Here is a 7,223-nt window from a genome sequence, read left to right as displayed (position 1 = left end):
CCAATCACATCATTATCTCTTGAGAAAAAAACAGGCATCACTATTTTTATTAAAGCTTCCCAGTGGTTCCAATATGCAGCCAATGTTGAGAATCACTGAACTGTAGTAAGGGAAGATTGAAACATGGGCCATGGAAAAATGATGCTACTGTTCAAAATTAAGCAAATCTGCAGCAAAGCTAAATATAAAATTCAAGTGTGTATGAAAAAATATGCAACAAAAATCCACAATGTCATTGGTAACTGCCCTCCAAAATGCTTCCAAACCTCTGAATAGTAAACTATCATTGATAGACAACTTTCTGTACAGGTGTTTTCTATATACATTTAATCTTCACCCAAATGAGAGGTACACTTTATTATCCCTGTGTTCCTTGCCAGGTGGCACAATGGTAAAAAATCTGCCTGCCAATGCAGTAAACACAGATTTTATCCCTGGGTCAAGGAGATCCCCTGGAGAAGGAAATGGCAACCCATTTCTCTATTCTTGCCTGGAAAATTCCATGGACAGAGGAGCCTGGTGGCTATAGTCCATGAGGTTGCAAAGAATCTGACACAACTGAGCACACACAAACACACACGTGCTACTTACAGTTTCAAAAACTGAAGCAGAAGTAGATTTATTAACACAAGATCATGCATGTTGTAAATAGCATAGCATGGATTTTGAACTTAAGACTGACTCCAAATCCCATGGGTGATTCCATGCTATCTTGTTGATTTTGAATTAAGAAACAGAATAGCCAGCAGACTTCCAAGGGTCTCCTTTGATTTATTAAGCTTCTTCCTGAGCCTCAGACCACTAGAGCCAAAGCTTTAACAGGTTTAGAGACAGAGACTTGGCTCAGTAATTCATCTGAGCTCCCCTGGATCACTCTCCCTCTTTACCAAATAACTGAGTTAAGGGAACTCTAGTTCAAATGCAAAGAAGGCAGTGGTACCAGCTGATTAGGAGATGAATCAAAGACAGACTTTTTTCAGTGGGAAACTCTGGTGGGCTTCCCAGGTGGCACTACTGGTAAAGAACCCACCTGCCAATGCAGGAGACATAACAGCCACAGGTTCGATTCCTGGGTCAGGAAGATCCCCTGGAGAAGGGAATGGCACCCCGCTCCAGTATTCCTGCCTGGAGAACCCCATGGATAGAGGAACCAGGTAGGCCACGGTTCATAGGGTCACAGTTAGACACGACTGAAGCGACTTAGCACCTACACAGGCATAGATGAACTGGCATGTGCTCTAATAAAATGATGGAAGGTAGGGCTCCAGAACAGCAAGCATTTATCTCATTTTATAAGCAAACATTTGTGTGGATTCTCTCAACTGTGCCCTCCATGAAGGCAGAGACAGGATCTGGGTCCTCAGTGTTGCCCACCACACCAGGCCCAAGGGTACCACTCGGCAAGTGCTTGTTGACTGAACACAAGCCTGTGAAAGTAAATTGAGAGTCAAGTGGTTAGAAGGAAGATTACCACTTCCTAGTGTGAGAACATCATCAAGTTACATAACCACGTTCCACTCAGTTTTCACATCAGCAAGCTGAGCTTACACCTAACTGGGGCCAATAAATGCCCTTGAAAGCAATAGGAGATTATTGAGTTAATTTTTAGTGAAAAACAGGTTAAGTATTTCATCCTCAGATACCTTTTTAGTGTGTGAATAATCGCAGAAAAACAGGGAATTATTAACTGCTAATTGATTAATTAATATCAGCACATGTAAAAATACTGCTGTAATGAATCAGATGCCACTTTCTGTCTATATAAGTAAGGGCAGAGGTAGATGGTTAAAAGAAGACAGAAACCTTAAGTCAACCACTGAAAGAGCGCTTGTCCCTCTCAGGTGTCTTTTTTTCTTCTTCTTCTTTAAGCAGGTAGAAAGAATTTCCCAGGACTAATAGAAAGTCTCGTCAAAAATACCCATGATTTGTCAGTTAAGCCCCTGGTATTTTTAGTGCTGGAAAATCTGTCAAAAATGACCAAAAAGGCTCACGCTTTACGGAGCATAAGAAACAAAACCACGGGGGTTGACTGAAATGAAACACAGTCATTAGTAGTAAGTTTGAGGTTGCCTGCTCTTTAAAAAAACAAGAAACAAACCCGTCTCTTCTGTTTTCCCGGCGCTGTCAGTCTTAAGGGGCCCCTGCTAACTTTGTTCTCTCTGAGAGCAGGAGTGTGCCTACCAGTTTCTGGTTTCCTGCCGTCGTGTTTAGCATACGGACTTTACATATTTGGGTTATCACCCCAGTCACCTCTTCGATGAAACTGACCTTCCTAAGTTAAAAATACTCTGATGTCAGACATTCAGTGCTCCGTGGGTTACTAGTGACTGACCGACGTGCTGTTTCCACCAGGGCAGATGACGTTTCTTGTGAATCCTGAAACATGATGTGGTTTTTCCTCTCTCCCATGCTCTCATTTCAATTTCCCCTAACCCAGGATGAGTACAGAAGAACTTCCTCAAAAGCACTGTAACAGAAAGAGGTTTCAACAAGCATGAGAATTATACCAAAGAGAAATTGCTCACACTAATGGTTTAAAATATCGCTGGGCAATAAGCTACCATAATTTCAGCATTATGGGGGTATGATGTGTATTAATAGTTTAGGCTACACTTTGATAGCAAGGAGCTACAAATTTGTAATGGTTCAACAAAAATTGTTATTGTATCATTATGTAACAGTCCAAGGAGGTGGCAGATAATGTGTGTGTTGGGGTGGAGGGTTCTACTTCACCCCTCATTGAGGAATCCAAGCTGACAGAGATTCTGCCATCTTGAATATGTAGCTTCCAAAGCCATTCTTGAGGTTGCCATCACAACCAGCCAGAAGAGGAAAAGGAGCAAAGAAGAATGAATGGGGGTTGCCCAAATCCCATCCATTCACATTCTGTTGGCCAAAACTCAGTCTCATCCCCACAGCTAACTCTAAGAGAAGCTGGGTGATGGCATGTCTGCAACATGAAGAAACAAGAGGAAGATGGACTTTGGAAAACAGTGTCTGACATACGATGTTGACACACACACAAAATCAAACCTTTCACTATGAAAATATTTTCTTCAATATTATTTCCCATTACTTCTCAAAGTGACCCTTGTCCAACCCGCAGATCAGCTTTCACTCTAATTGTCCTCTACAATAGGGTATTTCAGTATTCCCATCTCCAGTTTTTCTCTCTCTCCAATCTATGTGATCCTGAATATTCTTTGGAAGGACTGATGACGAAGCTGAAGCTCCAATACTTTGGCCACCTGATGTGAAGAACCGACTCATCAGAAAAGACCCTGATGCTGTGAAAGACTGAATGAAGGAGGAGAAGGGTATGACAGAGGATGAGATGGTTGGATGGCATCACCAACTCAATGGCCATGAGTTTGAACAAGCTCCAGGAGTTAGTGATTGACAGGGAAGTCTGGCGTGCTTCAGTCATTGGGGTTGCAAAGAGTTAGACATTTGTTAGATGTGAGCCACTGAACTGAACTGAATCTATGCTGTACACAGCGGTCAGAGTCACTTCTGTAATACATAAATGGAATCCTCTTATTACTCTTGTTCTTCAATTAGTCTCATAATGATACAGTCATGGTATACAAAATCCTTCTTAATCCAGCCCTTAGGCTGTATGATGTAGGTTGGGAACACAAATTCTGCAACAGACGGCCTGGATTTGACTTTTTCTGTGCTGCTTACTGGTTCTGTTAACCTCAAGCAAGACCAAATGTATCTCAGAGTTCACTCCTTATCTCTAAAACGGGGATAATATTAATGTCTATCTCACTGAGTTACTATGAATTTTAACTGATTTACTGGGCTTCTCTGGTTGCTCAGTGGTAAATAATCCACCTGCCAATGTAGGAAATGCAGGTATGATCCCTGGATCAGGAAGATCCCCTGGAGAAGGAAATGGCAACCTATTCCAGTATTCTTGCCCAGAAAATCCCATGGACAGAGGAGCCTGGCAGGCTACAATCCATGGGGTGGCAAAGAGTTGGATACAACTGAGTAACTGAGCACACATTCACATGTAAAGCACTCAAAATAACAAATACTTGTCTGAATTATTAATCATTCCCTTCCATAATTCTATTCAGTTATACCCCAGTACAGCTATGTCATTGTTGAATCGCTTAGTCATGTCCAACTCTTTGTGACCCCATGGACTGCAGCATGCCAGGCTTACCTGTCTTTCACTATCTCCTGGAGCTTGCTCAAACTCATGTCCATTGAGTCATGATGCCATCCAGCCATCTCAGCCTCTATTGTCCCTTTCTCCTCCTGCCTTCAATCTTTACCAGCATCACGGTCTTTTCAAGTGAGTTGGCTCTTCACATCAGATGGCCAAAGGATTGGAGCTTCAGCTTCAGCATCAGTCCTTCCAATGAATAGTCAGAATTGATTTCCTTTAGGACTGAGAGGTTTGATCTCCTTGCAGTCTAAGGGACTCTCAAGAGTCTTCTCTAACATCACACTCTAAGCATCAATTCTTTGGTGTTCAGCCTTCTTTATGGTCTAACTCTCATATCCATGCATGACTACTGGAAAAACCATAGCTTTGACTAATGGACCCTCTTGTTGGCAAAGTAATGTCTCTGCTTTGTAATATGCTGTCTAGGTTGGCCGTAGCTTTTCTTCCAAGGAGGAAGGGTCTTTTAATTTCATGGCTGCTATCACCATCTGCAGTGATTTTGGAGCCCAAGCAAATAAAGTCTGTCACTGCTTCCATTGTTTCCCCATCCATTTGCCATGAAGTGATGGGGCCAGATGCCATGGCCTTAGTTTTTTAAATGTTGAGTTTTAGGCCAGCTTTTTCACTATCCTCTTTCACCTTCATCAGGAGGCTCTTTAGTTCCTCTTTGCTTTCTGCCATAAGGGTGGTGTCATCTGCATATCTGAGATCATTGATATTTCTCCCGGCGAGCTTGATTCCAGCTTGTGCTTTATCTAGTCTGGCATTTTGCATGATGTACTCTGCATATAAGTTAAATAAACAGGATGACAACATACAGCCTTGACCTACTCCTTTCCCAATTTGGAACCAGTCCATTGTTCCATGTCCAGTTCTAACTGTTGCTTCTTGACCAGCATACAGGTTTCACAGGAGGCAGATAAGGTGGTCTGGTATTCCCATCTGTTTAAGAATTTTCCACAGTCTGTTGTGATCTACACAGTCAAAGGCTTTAGCGTAGTCAATGAAGCAGAATTAGATGTTTTTTCTGGAATTCTTTAGCTTTTTCTATGATCCAATCAGTGTTGGCAATTTGATTTCTTATTCCTTTGTCTTTTCTAAATCCAACTTGAACATCTAGAAGTTCTTGGTTCACCTACTGTTGAAGCCTCACTTGGAGAATTTTGAGCATTACTTTGCTATAGTGTGAGATGAGTGCAATTGTGTGGTAGTTTTAACTTTCTTTGGCATTGCCTTTCTTTGGGATTGGAATGAAAACTGAACTTTTCCAGTCCTGTGGCCACTGCTGAGTTTTCCAAATTGGCTGGCATATTGAATGTAGCACTTTCAAATCATCATCTTTTAGGATTTCAAGTAGCTCAGCTGGAATTCCATCACCTCCACTGGCTTTGTTCATAGTGATGCTTCCTAAGGCCCACTTGACTTTGCATCCCAGGATGTCTGGCTCTAGGTGAGTGATCACACCATCGTGATTATCTGGGTCATGAAGATCTTTTTGTGTATAGTTCTTCTATGTATTCTTGCCACCTCATCTTAATACTTTCTGCTTCTGTTAGGGCCATACCGTTTCTGTCCTTTACTGTGCCCATCTTTGCATGAAATGTCCCTTTATATCTCTAATTTTCTTGAAGAGATCTCTAGTCTTTCCCATTCTATTGCTTTTCTCTATGCACAGCATCAAGAAGAGTAACATCACCAACAAAGATGATAATCCCTCATACAGTGCTTCCCTATGTGCTGGAAACTATTCTAAACATCTTGCATTGATTTTCTTCTTATCTTCATTTAACAAATGAAGAAATTGAGGCATGGAAAGGTTAAGTAACTTTCTCAAGCTCAAACAGCTTGCTGGTGACAGGGCAGAGTGAATCCAAATGTCTGACTGTTAGTTACTTTATTGTGACTTTGCTCTATTGCACATACCATTTTCTCTATGCCTTCTCATCTTCATGGTTAATCCAGATTTACCCATCAAGACCTGGTCCAATGTCACCTCTTATTTGAAGCCTTCCCTGACTCCCTCAGACTCCGTTAATCACTCTTGACTTTACTCTGCTGACTTATTGTGGTTCAGAATTTACTCTAGGATATCAACTTATATATCTGTCTCTGCCATAAGCCTTGCATTTTTTAAAATCATTCATCTTGCAACTTCAGTTCCAAGATGAGTAGTTATTTCCCTCAGTCCCAGTACTTACTTAGGCAAAAATTCCCAACATTCTTCCTTTTGCATTAATCTTGCTTATAGCAGTCAGGTCCCAATCAGGAAACAGACAACAGATTCAAATTGGGATAATTTCAGGAGGGTTTATATTTGGTCTTAGAAATATGTGTGGGGAGCATAAGGGAATGACAAGAAACAGTACAAATATACAGGCTAGAAATAGTAGAGCTGTTACCACTCTGTGATATTTTTCCCATCAAGAAGTGGAACTTAATTACTCCCCCTTGAACATGGGCTTCCCTGGTGGCTCAGGTGGTGAAGAATCTGTCTGCAGTGCAGGAGACTTGGGTTCAGTCCCTGGGTCGGGAAGGTCCCCTGGAGAAAGGAATGGCTGCCTGCTCCAGTATTCTTGCCTGGAAAATTCCATGGACAGAGGAATCTGGCAGGCTACAGTCCATAGGGTTGCAAAGAATAAGACAAGACTGACTGACTAACACATTTGAGTATGGGCTACACATCGTGGGTCACATATAATGAATAGAATACAGTGGAAATAATGTGTTTGGCTTCTGAGATTGTTTTACAAAATGTGGCATAATCTTTGCTTTGTCTCTTGGAACACTTACCCTGAGAAAAGTCAACAGCCATGTCGTAAGAATGCTCAAGCAGCCCAATGGAGAGGACCATGTGGAGAGGAACTGAGAACAACAGTTCCTGCCAACAACCAGCAAGGAACTGAGAACCCCAGCCAACAGTCATATGAATGAACCATTTTAGAAGCAGATCATGCAGCCTTAGACACGCCTTCTGACGACTACAACCCCAACCAACGTCTTGACTGGAATCTTATAAGCAACCCTGAGCCAAAGACACCCA

The sequence above is a fragment of the Bos javanicus genome, chromosome 14 (genome assembly GCF_032452875.1).
Source record: "Bos javanicus breed banteng chromosome 14, ARS-OSU_banteng_1.0, whole genome shotgun sequence".
Lineage (NCBI taxonomy): Eukaryota > Metazoa > Chordata > Mammalia > Artiodactyla > Bovidae > Bos > Bos javanicus.
The sequence above is the reverse complement of the archived record's forward strand: the minus strand, read 5'-3'. Positions refer to the sequence as shown.